We start from the raw sequence: 13,946 nt of genomic DNA, 5'->3' as shown, positions 1-13,946 counted from the left end.
GACTGGGTGGAAAGCTCCATCGCCAGGATCGGCAGGGTGGCTGTCACGAGGATGGGTCCAGATCATCTCATATTGAGACGCGGTGAGATCCTGACTGAATGAGGCTTTGAATCTACAACCTTCTTTTGTGGGGAAATGCGTTACACGTACCCTGCGCCCTGGGTCCAGCGTTATGAGGTACTCACCCGCCAGAAGGGTGAGCAGGGTAAATAAAAATCTTTAATGAACCAAAAAAAAAGGTTTTAAAAAAAATTGTCGTTTTTTTTCTGATCTTCTTGATGACGAGGTTCAAAATGCCTCGTACTAACATAATGTTTTTTCGTACCGGGTTTAAAACGCCTCCTTCGACAGTTATGAAAAGTATAGCAAAAGTTCAACGTGTTAGACAATGTTAAATTTTCGTTTCAGCAACAACGACCCTTCAAAGGTATGGACCATGTGACCCTGAGGAGAAGCAAGAGCAGATCTTCTCAGATTTCACTCAAGTCGTGCCCAGCGATTCGTTGAGAGGACAGGCAACTGGAACAGCTATGTACAATGTAAGTATATCAAGGTTTTTCAGCAGAAAATGATCTGAACTTATTAATTTTTGGCGATTGAAAAGAGTGACCGTGAGTTTCTCGCTAGCTCTTCTAGCCCCTTTCCGAGCTAGTGGTAGATTCAGTCATTGTAACGGCTATCATAAGTGTCAATATTTGACCTAAATTAATAAATATTTGATTTTGATTTAATAGACAGCCTCAGTGGCGTAGTAGATAAGGTCGTTGCCAAGCCAGTACCAGTGCATTTTAAGGTCGTGGGTTTGATTCCCACACGCTTAAATTTGAGTGATCCACAAATAGTTGTTTCGGGTCTGGTTGTACTTTGCATCCGTTGTTTTGTATATTTGTAGAAGTCTGTGGAAAAGTAAATCTTCGTTTCGGTCTTTATTATTTTGGGATTTTGTTGTACTAGTTGTTTTATTTTATTTCCAGTTAACTTTATTCTCTCAAATGGAGTACTCCTGCGTGATACTTCGAGTTGAAAGCGGTGGAATTAACGATAACTCAACTGAAGAGACTCATACAATGGATAGAGCAATACTCAGATTGAAAAAATGGTGTACTGCGGCCACTCCCCTCTGTAGCCAAGATAGCCGTGTAACTATCTTCCTTTACGTAGAAATAACATTTAAATATGAAGTGACATATAAAATAAGTGCCTACGGGATGGAATATAAGTCTATTAGTCCGAAAATTTTGTTGAAACATGCCAATTCTTTGCGGAGTAGACCGAAGATGAGTTGGCCATGGCCGTGGCATAATGAATGGATAGATATACCTTAATGTAAGGCCAGTTTTGTTGTAAAAATAGCGTCCTCCTGGCTGAAATTCGGCCACGGCCAGTTTTAATTAAACCTGCCATTTGTGTAGGACCTTGTTTATAGTGTCCAAGTGTGTGCACAATACACAGGTACACTCTCTATTTCCTCACTCTCTTAGCCCTGTGGGACGGCTGACCCGATACGACCAGTGAAAGGTCAGGCGCAGTACCGACGGCTTTACGTGCTTTGCAAAGCACGGAAGTGTACCTATTGTTTGCTAAACGGTGAGCGCAACTGCAAAGCGAGACTTAGTGAAATTTTTTTTGTTAAATACAAATTGCAAAGATATGTTTTTTTAATGTTTTATTGATATACCTGATTGTTTATTTTGAACCTCTGGAAAAAACAACAGCCGCGCGGATAGAATTCTAAGCTACGCTTGCTGGGACTGTTCTGTAGATGAGTTACCATATTATTTACAGAATTAGTCAGTCATTTAGTCAGTCAATCAGTCAATCAATCGGTTAATCAGTCAATCTGTCAGTTAATCAGTCAATCAATCAGTCCATAAGTTATTTATTCAGTCAGTCAATCAGTCAGTCAGATACAAGTAATATAAATGAGAAAATAATGAAACACTTCATATGCGTAAACGTTTATTTGACTTACTTAAAAATTAATTATATCTTACAATAAGAGATAATAATGATATTTTATTATTCTAATGTTCAGGTAAAATTCTACTTGTATTATAAAATTGCATTGTTTATTTTTAATTCACAATATCACGTCTATTATACGCAAAAAGCGTAGGCAGAGGTCTATGTAATACACCTATGTTTTGCTATTAACAATGTGTCCTATGTAATAGGGGACGAGTCTATTGACATTTATCGGGCAAGTTGCAAATCTCCGGACTACTATTGAAAAATATAACTAACATACATAAAATTATAAATGTTAGTTATTTTATTTATTACATTAAATGTTTAAGTAAATTTCTTCTTGTATCATATTATAATTGCATTGCTTACTTTTAATTATACCTGTGTCCTACAATTTAAGACTGTTATACAAATAATTATTTCATATTGTAATATTATAACAAATTAGAATCCCTTCAACGCATCTGTTAGTCTGGTTGCGGCAGCCTTAAAATCTACCAAAGTGTTTTTCTAGCCCTGTTTAGTATTAATCCCTTTTTAAAAATTATTCTTGAAGAAGATTTTCTCTCTCTTGATGGTTCTTGAGATATTATTTGTTGAGATAAACCACCCACTCAAGCACGAACAACACGTTGATAGCTTTCGAATTTTACATTATCGTATGTCAAATTATAAGGTCGTACTGCCGATTTACAAGTTTTGGTTCTGTTTCAGGAGCCCTATTACTTTTCTCAGTTGACAATTATTGAAAACCCTATGAGGCTATGCTGTACATTGTTTTCTCCCTTAGGTTATATTGATTAATAAGTTACGTCAAAGCAGCAATGTACTGAATAGTGACTATCAATTTGACGTGCACTAGTCAACTGAGATACGTGATACGCATACCGGTAAATAAATAAATGCAATGAAACTGTAGAACGATTCTCTACCACTATCGACTACCGACAACCGGCTTGTCATCGAGAAATTTTGTATGAAATTCTGATCAGCGCCTCTGACGGGCGTCGCATGAACTATTTTGGCAGTACATTCTAAATGTCATACTTTCGATACTCGACCAGTACCAGTATCTGTACTGGTACTGGTCGAGTATCGCGCTACTGATGTTTGTTGAAATGTTGCAGCTGTTTTATTTAACCGTTTGAACTATTTGGACGAGAAGGTTTCGGTTTAGTTGTTGTGCTAGTGGTAGAAGTCGTGATTGGCGTGTCCACCCAATAGTCCTGCCACGGGATTGGCCACGGCATATGCGGCCGACCGGGACTATAAACCACATTATTGTAATACAACAATTTCTTCGCCGATATATACCTCAGTTCCCTTCCATAAGCATTAATGTGGTATGTCAAATCACTGTCAAATTTGATTTCGACGAAGAAGTGCACTGTGATAAAGGAATCTGTCGTACATAGAGGTGTCTTCGCTCTACACCATCGTTTTAGTCGAAGAGTTGCGTTATTCGCGATAGTCGCGTTGTTTTTCGGCCATATCCGTAAGACTATACACGAATAATCCAATTTCGAGTACAGTGTTAACTGAAAGATAAAGAATTTGTGTATGAAAATCTGTTTCGTAGAAAATATATAGTGTTATAGCAGAAGGAGTAAGCAGAGGTGTTTGAAATACCAACAAATTTATAATGTTAGTCCTATGTAATAGGAGGCGAGTCTATTGCAGTAAGGCTTGCTATATACATATACGGTTCGACATTAATCGGCCTAACCGGGGTGGCAAAACCAAACACGTGTAGACAAACCCGATCGGCACAAGCCGAACAAATGAGTCGAGTCGCTCTTGTTGTTCGATTAATTTTATTTTATTTATTTATTTAGGAACAATTGCCAATCATAATAATATGTTACAGTGGTACATAAAGTCATAAAATTAATAATTTTGCCGAATCCAACGTGCCGAACCGAATATGAGTGTAGCAAGCCTAACAAGAAAAAAAAAACAACAAGAAAATTATGAAAATATACAGTATTTAACTAACGTTGTATCTCGCAACTCCCTTCGTGTGTAGTGGAGGAACCTTTTGAGCAATTACTTTGGTCTGATCAGTGAATATTTCCATTTGTGTTTCCTCTGGATCACAGGGACCGTATCTTTGCAGGTGTGAGGAGGCTAAAAGAAAAATTCAGTTTTTAGTACATAATAAATTAAACCCATTAATGCCCCACTGCTGGGCAAGGCTCCTTCCGTAATGAGGGAGGGGTTAGGCCTTGAGTCCACCACGCTGGCCAAGTGCGGGTTGGGGACTTTGCATGCCCTCAATAAATGTATTTAACAAATTTTAGGCATACAAGGTTTCCTCACGATGTTTACCTTCACCGTTGGAACATGTGATAATTATTTTTAATACACACATAACTTCGAAAAGTCATTGGTGTGTTGCCTCGGGTTCGAACCTGCGACCACTTGAGTGGGAGGTGTCAACTTATACCATTAGTACATACGACATTCAAAGACTCTCATGTTAGTATCAGACCGACCGATTACTTTCTGAAGTTATGAATGAAGTAAAACATCGTGATGAAGCCTTACATGCGTAAGAGTTCTTTCAGTTCTAAAAGGCGTGCAAAGTCCTTAAATTGCACTTGGCCAGCTTGTCGAGGTATACGTATACCATATCCTTGCTCAGCAGTATATTTTTTTTGTACACCATCAAGAACTGTTTTGAAGAACTTTTTAGTATAAAAAGGTATGGTATGAAAACTTAACATATTAGGTCGGGGAAAAAGTCTTTTCACATTATAGTATGTATGAACTTGTAATAAAATCTTTTCTCTACACAAAAAAGTTCGATATTTGGGTACCTCACGAGCTCACTGAAAGAAACCTAATGAACCGTGTTTGTTTGTGATTCTTGAAGCCAAAGAGATATTATTACAAGTTCATACATACTATAATGCGAAAAGACTTTTCCCCCGACCTAATACTTACATCTTCTTATTATAAGATGATCTGGACCCATCCTAGTGACTGCAACTTTGCCAATTCGGCCTATAGTGGTCTGTATCCAATCGTAGTACTTGTCATAGTCCAGAAATCGTGCTGGAGCCCCACATCCTGGACCGTAGACTCCAACTCCGAGCTTAAATTACAAACATTATATTATATCAAGCTGATGGACGACAAACGAAAATGAGAGGAAATTCAATGGAAAATTCTTTCTAAATAAAATTCTCGGTTAATGAAGCAGACAGCTTAATAATATTATAATTTTTACATTAAGTAGAGTCGGAACAGCATATTTTTTTCTTCCATTGAACTCTGTCTTTACCTTTTTCATATTCATTTCCTTTTTCCGACTTGCTACACACATATTCGAATCGGCAATTTCTATCGAACAACAATCTGCAATTACTGCACTTGCAAAACAATTACTACTGTTGTTCGGCTTGTGCCGTTCAGGTAGTTTTTTCGGTTTCGATCGTCACAATTCGCTTGAAACATTCAAGTGCAGCGATGCCGAGCGGCACATTTCCCGAGCACTCACCTATACATATTCGGCTTTTCCGCCCGGCTAACCGGATCTCTGGATCTACAAAAAAACTGGATATACTTACAAGACTCCATTTGCCATTTTGTTTGGTGACCAGCACGGTTCCACTTCTCCATAAGCATTTGTCTTCGTCAAGACTACGGGCGCACGACGTGTGCCTCGGCCACAAGCTCTCTACGTCCAACTAAACAGAAAATAATTACTAGTTGACTGCCTCCGTCGGACAGTGGTTAAAGTCGCCACGCCGCTGTCTTTGCGTCGGGAGGTCGTGGGTTAGTCACGGAACAATTATTTGTTCGACCTACAAATTGTTGTTTCGGGTCTGGTTGTACTTTGCATCTGTTGTTTGTATGATTGTAAAAGTCCCCGCGACACAAGAACAATTCATAGTGAAAAAAAGTTCAGACTACAAAGTCAGTGCCCGTTTTTGTCATATTTGAGTTGAGCTTCTCCGGGCTTAGGAGGGCAGTTTAAAAGTTGGACGCAATTAAGATAATAAGATAACAATTGTTATTTATAGGCCTTTGGGCGGCTTGAACAACTTTGACGCTTGTTAGACCCGTTAGAGACAAAAATTATCAGTAACACTTACATCGTTTCTTCTGTAATATTCTTTACATTCATTTATGCTGACATATTCCATTCTGTACATCCTAAGCATGGGTGTTTCGCAATCTGAAAAAAAAAAAACAAAAATTCTAATAAAATCCATTTGCCATTTACCTTTCATCTGATTTTTCATTTATGCATTGAAGTATGTGCCAGGCAGGTCGTGTTTGGGTGCTGGGAACATACCAATCATTTTAAAAATATCAGGCAAGTACTAGAATGGGCCCAGTTTATCCAATACGGCCATCCATACCCATCTTCTTCAACCGGGACCGACATTTTACGTGCCCTCCGAAGCACGGAGACGCCTAGTTCTAATACCACTATGCGGTCACCCATTTATGGAATAACCGCGCCAAGGAATGCTTAACCTACAGATCGTTTACCGACCGGTGAGCGCAACTGGCTATGGTCTGCTATCCATAAGCATAAAAAAAACATTTTAAAATTAATTTATTTTTCTTTATTACCGTCTGTCATCGAGATCGCATAGATTTCTGGCTCTTCGAAATCAGAAGGGGGCGGGCAGATAGGAAGATAATCTGTAATAAATATTATGTAATAAGAACGTAAAGTTACCAATTATCACGTACTACAAGTCCACAAGGGTGTAAGTGCCGCCGAAAAATTTTAAGCTAAACTTGGAAGTGTTAAATGGCGATTTTCGCCTAGCGACAAACGGCTAACTATCAATTTTTTTCAAGTTCATTGACGGCACAAATTAAAAAAAAAAACATTATGATGGTAACCTTGTATTCGAAGCGTGTGCAGTTGTAGAATCGCCAGGGTACTGTAGTAGTTGGCTCCAAAGTCCGGATGAAAGGCATACTCCTTTACTCTTAGATATGGGCCTTCGCAGCCATGACCTATGACTACCCGGGATCTCAATCTGAAAATAAATGTAAGCCAAAATAATAGTGTCCTGGCCGATTTCGGCTAGGCCAGTTTCAATGAAACCCGCCAACTGTACAGGACTTTGTTTATAGTGGCCAAGTGTGTGTACAATACACAGGTACTCTCTTTATTCCTTTACTCTTATAGTCAGGTGGGACGGATAAACCGACACGACCAGGGAGAGGTCAGGCGCAGGACCGACGACCTCAACTTCCTAATTCCGGGTAATTTCCGAGATTTTTTTCAACTAAAAACTCAGATTAGTCTTTTTTGTTTGGCCCGGAATACGAATCAGACAGCTCTTGCCCGGCAGTCATATACACCACCGACCGCGCTACAGAGGCAGTTTTATCCCATAGGATATAATATGTAGACAACTCATAGACATCAACTTAATTGCTGTAACATTCAACGTGCGATCACAACTAGTAAATTAATATCATTGGACAGCTCACACACGGTCATTTGATTCCAAACTAAGCAGAGCTTGTACTATGGGAACCATATTTATATGGTTCTAAATATTATAAGTGCATTGAAACCTGCGTCAAATCGTCATGTCCAAGGTAAAAGCGTGTTAGTATTAATTCTCGTATTATATTACCTGAAGTCTGTCTTAGGATATTTGTCGACCTCCAAAGCCATAGCCAGCGCTAAAATGGTGGTGATCAGCACCACTGTTGTCGTCTTCGGCTGTTCCTCATCCGGTGCTGGATCTGATAAAAAGAATTTAAGTGAAAAGCAACGAATTGACATCCAGGCTCAGAACAGATACTCGTGTTTACCACATTTTTATATTACGTGAATCTCAAACTAGTGTAGAATTTTTTTTTTTAAAAAGACAACTCCCGCACTAAGAATTGCTCTTGTGTCGCGGGGACTTTTACAAACATACAAAGAACGGACACAAAGCACAACCAGACCCGAAACAATTATTTGTGGGTTGCACAAATAATTGCTCCGTGTGGGAATCGAACCCACGACCTCCCGCTGCAGTGGTGTCGGCGTGGTGACCTAAACCACTGCGCCACGGAAGCAGTCAAACTTCATTCAAATTGGTTCAGTGGTTCAGGCATGAAGAAGTGACCAACAGACAATTACTTTCATTTAGAATTGGCTCGACTTCGTCCGGGTAAAGTACAATTTTATTCCATTGATTCCTTTCCCGTGGGAGTGTTGATCCCATTAGTCCCATATACTTAAACCATGTCCCGATAGTTAAACATATTAAAAAAAATATTATATAATTTAGTTCAGTAGTTCAAAAGTTATCCGCGTATTTTGGTGATTAATTTTTATTTACATAGATAATTATGCATAGTGTAACAATCTTACCAAACGGATACACAAGTATTCCCATCCATGGATATGTTTCTATATCAGCACTTCCTTCATAAACTTTTGAAGCATTCGACTTGTCTTTACCGCACCAGTCACCCAAAATTTGTGTACCTACAAACATACTACGCTTATAGCACAACCTCTGCTATACACGAAGATGTGTGGCCGGGTCCCAACAAACGCTCCATCTTACAACGGCAATCTATCCGCGATCCATGACCGTGGATAGGTCGCGCTTTTCTTCCCTCATTTGGAGATACAATATAAAAATAAACAAAAGACATACTCACATTCGTACACGTTAGCGCGGAGAAAAATATTTATCAGAATAAAAACTTTCATTTTTACACAATTTTAAAATAGCGTCATCGAAAAAAGGGTCGAATATTCTTCCCCAAAGTATTTTCTTCTCACTGTGCCAAATTTTATGCAAATTACTTGAGTAGTTTTTACGTAATATGTGGATAAACAAATACACATTTATTTTTAAGTACGGCTTTTGCAGACACTGATTTTCTACCACTATCGACTACCAACAACTGGCTAGCTATCGAGAAATGTATGAAAATCTGATCAGCGCCTCTAGCGGGCGTCGTAGAAACTATTTTGGCAGTACATTTAAATGTCAAACTCTCGATACATGAAAGTACCGACTGTACAGAATCGTGGTCAATTGTTACTGCTCAGATGAGTGGTTTAAAAGTATAAGAAAGAAATGTATGAATACAAGTTAAATTCGCCGATTGTTTTCTTCACAATGTGTTTTATTCCGTTTACTTGAATAACTGTTTTGTCAACAATATAAAATCTTTTGTCTCTTTATCCATTATTTCTCGCGAATTTGTTTACATGAAAATATTTTACTGGTAAAAGTATCGTTTTTGATAATCCAGCATCTTATATGCTGCACGTTTGGCGCAGTGGTTAACGTGGTCACCTCGCCACAATAACCGTAGTGCCGCATGTGGTGGGTTCGAATCCCACCCGGGACAAATATTTGTGTGATGAGCACGACTTTTTGTTCTGAGTCTGGTTGTGAATTATCTGTGTAAGTATGTATTTAAAGGTATATAAGTATGTTGATTAATTATTTGGTTATCATAGTACAAGTTCTGTTTAGTTTGGAATCAAAGGACCGTGTGTGAGTTGACCAATGATATTAATCAAAACCAGCTAAGTAGTTTTTGAGTGAATCTCACAAAATGACACATTTAGAAAACTGTCTTACTATTTGGTTACCATAGTACAAACTCTACTTAATTTAGAATCAAATAACTGTGCTTGAGTTGCCCAATGATATAAAATGTTGACCGTTTATATTAAACAAATTACTTACTATACCAATATAACCCCAGCTAAACCATTTACCAAACCGTAACATTCCTGAATCCTAAAATCGCATAAAATGTATGAAATATAATATTTTTCACGTATGTTATTTTAATGCATGTATAAATAATAAAATCAAATCCGGTCCCAACTGAATACCGAATAGGATACCAACAGGAATTCTGTATTCGATGTCGGACGAGTTGAAAATGTATGGATAGGTTCGTAAACTAGAGACTTAGGCACAAATTGGTTGTTACATTACACTATACTTTTAGGACTACTATTAGGACTTTAGACATAATCTGTCTTCAAGTTATCAAGCTAATATAATTATATTATAAGACAACTTTTATAATATAATTATATTAGCTTGAGTGAGTTGTCACACACGATCATTTGATTCTGGACTGAGCAGAGCTTGTACTATGGTAATCAAGTAACTGATAAACATACTTATGTACTTCTAAGATACATACTTATATTGCCATCATATCCTCAAGAAATGTGTTAAACAAGTTCAGTCATACAAGGTTTTGTCACGATCTTTTCCTTCACCGTTGGAACAAGGGATAATTATTTGTAATACATGTATTACTTCTAAAAGTCATTGGTGTGTTGCCTCAGGTACGAACCGTCGACCATTTGCATTGGAGGTGCCAAGTTATACCACCCGTCTATCTTTGCTCTTTACATTTAGTAACAAACAAAACTGATTTTTTTTTATTAACCTGTACTGACCCATTGTCGGGCAAAGGTGTCCTCCAAAATCTTCCATCGGTTTTTGTCATTGGCTACCTCACGCAAATCTTCCAGAGAGGTGTCCAAGTCATCGCACCAACGTTAATAGTTCAATTCGTCGTGGCCACTAATTGGACTCTCAATATTAAACCAAAAATATTAATTAAAAATCTTAAGAGCAGTGATAGCCGAGTGGTATAAATTGATACCTCCCACGCAAGTGGTCGCAGGTTCGAATCCAAGGCAACACACCAATGACTTTTCGAAGTTATTTGTGTATTAGAAATAATTATCACATGCTCCAACGGTGAAGGAAAACATCGTGAGGAAACTAATAACTAAATAAAATTTGTTTAATACATTTATTGAAGGCATGCAAAGTCCCCAACCCGCACTTGGCCAGCGTGGTGGACTCAAGGTCTAACCCCTCCCTTATTGCGGGAGGAGACTTTTGCCCAGCAGTGGGACATTAATGAGTTACATTTATTTATTTATAAAAAATCTTAAAGTAGCTAATCTTTAACCTAATTCTACTCTAACATAATTGGCAACATGTGACCAAGTTCGAAGCTTTCATGAAATTCGTTTCGCTGTCGATACCAGGTGTAAACTTTCACCCGGCGCCGGGGCGGTGAAGCCTCCGCCGGGATGTCCCGGCTTCCAAGCCCTCACATACAGAATTTGATATCCGCCTACGAAATTTTAGAACGCTCAGTGCTTTTACTGTTATTGTATTTAGATGACGTTTTCGTGCATTTAATGGTTAAATGCATAAAGGTTTATTTAAAAATAACCTATTATAAATACTGAACGAATTCTAGGTCCGTAGGCGAGAAATAATAAAACGCTATACTTATTTGATATTACCAAAATAAGCAATACAATAAAAAAAATGCAAATTAGAGATAAATGTATTATCTCTGATGTGTTGTATTAATAAAACAATGCTCCGATTTGAATGTAATTCGACAGAAAGATAGATTATTATATATTGTTCAGGGAAAATAATTATTTTTGGTAAAAAAAACCGTAGCTTCCTCTAATAGTAGTTTAATGTTGGTGTCCTGAAATACAAGCCTCGAGCTTAGCTCAAGCACCAGTCTCATACTATATAATTATGTAATTCTGATTTTTGTTATCATAATACGCTGTGCACCATTATATGTATTGCGGTGAGATAAATAAATAAAAAATAATCCTCTATAGGCCTCAAATATTACAAATGTATATAAATTTCACATTTACAACCCTAATTCTACGAGAATATTAAGATCTAGTTATCTATACTCATAGTTTCATTAATTTCAGTAGCACTAAGTCATTTAATATTTACTTAACAGAGTAAGAGTCAATTTAAAATAGATTTAATCATATTAATTATATTGAAATATCACTTATTGTTGGAACTAACTTCTTAGAACGTACTAATTAAGTTTAGAATCTATTTTAATTACTACATCTGCTAGCAGATTTTAAGCATTACTGTACACAAAATAAGGTTGTATTTTCAATGCAGGAATGTGAGGTTAGACAGTGAGTGAGTGTCCAATCAGTGGCCACGACGAATTGAACTATTAATTCATTCAAATTGTATTAGAAAATGTAATTGTTTGGTGGCTATTGTTGCGACAGGCTATAAGAGTCGTTTCTCTCTCTCTTTCCCATTGTAATAGGCATTTGCTATCTCTTTTTATTGTTAGTGTTTTTAAAGGGTAAGTTTCTTTGGGCATAATGTAAAAAATATTATCAACTAGCTGACCGCGCAACTTCGCTTGCGTCACATAAAAGAGAACAGGTGATTTTTTTTCTCGTTTTTGTAACATTTTTTACCGCTGCTCTGCTCCTATTGGTCGTAGCTTGATGATATATAGCCTAAAGCCTTCGATACATAGGCTCTCTAACACTGAAATAATTTTTCAAATCGGACCCGTAGTTCTTGAGATTAGCGCGTTCAAACAAATAAACAAACAAACTCTTCAGCTTTATAATATTAGTATAGATATATATTATATATATTGTATAGTATAGAGTTCTTTGCTTGTTTAGTTTGTAATGAAATTCGATGCACAGATAGTTCGTAACCTATATTAACGCATACGATACGTTCTACCTCAAACGAATTCACGGGGCGGAAGTCATTCATAACATTTTAACATTTTTCAGGACTCTTTCTTATAAACACAGCTCGCCAGGTATAATATATACAAGTAAAATTACTTGTCCGGACTGACTGATTGACTGACTGTCACTGATTGATAATCTTCGCACAGCCTAAACTATGGAAATTGGAAACATTAAATTTGGCCAATGCGTGCCTTTTATGATGTAGACATCCTTTAAGACAGTTAGTAATTCACCCCTAAGGAGCTAAAATAGGGTATGAAAGTTTGTATGGAAGTTCGTAATTTTTGGATTTAGAGGCATGAAACTTCATGTATTATTTGGGATTTTCAACTGGAATAAATAAACACGTGTTTCATTATTTTTGGGAAATCATAAGGGGTTAAAATAGGGGAAAAAAGTCAATTTCTATCCTTCCTAACTTTTACGCGAGCAGAGTCGTGCGGGTTTACAAGTAAACAAATAAAATACCTAATACAACAGCAACATACTAACATAAATAAATGCACAAAAAAATCAACAATCCGCTTTTTGGAACGCACCTTACAAGTACAGTACAAAGGAACTCGGTCCTCACGGGCTTTCCTTTTGCCACAATCAGTCTTTTGTACAAGACTACCAACTTAAGAAACACAATCGACTTTTCCAACACTACACCTTAAGACAACTACATAAGGTTAAAGATCCTTTGACAATTTGTTTTGGAGTTTCGCCGTTATGTTTGTGCAAGCTAGTGTACGTCATATCGCCCGAAGGCTCGAATCAAGAATTTTGCGCGTCGTTTCGCGCTAAAACAAAAGGTCTGCCATCTTGCGGAGTTGTTCAAAGCAAAGGATTTTTTTTAGTTAACACTTGTGAATTGGAAATGCATGTCTTTTTCATGTTTGATATAGTTTTATTCGTAAACTGTTTGGTTATAGCAATTTTAGGTGTTTTTCACAAAATTCGAGTAACAATAGACATGCGTTTCCAACTCCCGGGTAAGCAATGCTTGCCGAGGTTGGTCAGTGGATGGGTGACCATATTATACATAACGAGTTCTTCCGTGTTTTAGAAGGCATCTTATTGTGGGTCCCGGCATTTTCAAAAATCTTTGACAGTCGTTACCAGTAGTCAAAAGCTGGAAAGTCAACCAGTCTTACCAGGAGGTTTTGGAGGTTCGATAGTTGATCCATGTAAAATACTGATATTCATCTACAGCTGGTGAAACTAAGTTTCCAACATAGTTGATGGACAGGCTCGGCTGATGATGATATGTATTTCTTAAAAGATTTTTTTAGAATATCCGTTTATATTATATCGTCTATAAAAGAACAACTAAACAAAACTTTTGATTAAAATAACAAAACAAATAAAAACAGTCACAATCTCAGGAACTAGTGAAGAATTTTAACCACACGACTGACAAGTTTTTCGCTACCAGAGTTAGGCAAGT

The sequence above is a fragment of the Anticarsia gemmatalis genome, chromosome 23 (genome assembly GCF_050436995.1).
Source record: "Anticarsia gemmatalis isolate Benzon Research Colony breed Stoneville strain chromosome 23, ilAntGemm2 primary, whole genome shotgun sequence".
NCBI lineage: Eukaryota > Metazoa > Arthropoda > Insecta > Lepidoptera > Erebidae > Anticarsia > Anticarsia gemmatalis.
This window is presented reverse-complemented; position numbering follows the sequence as displayed.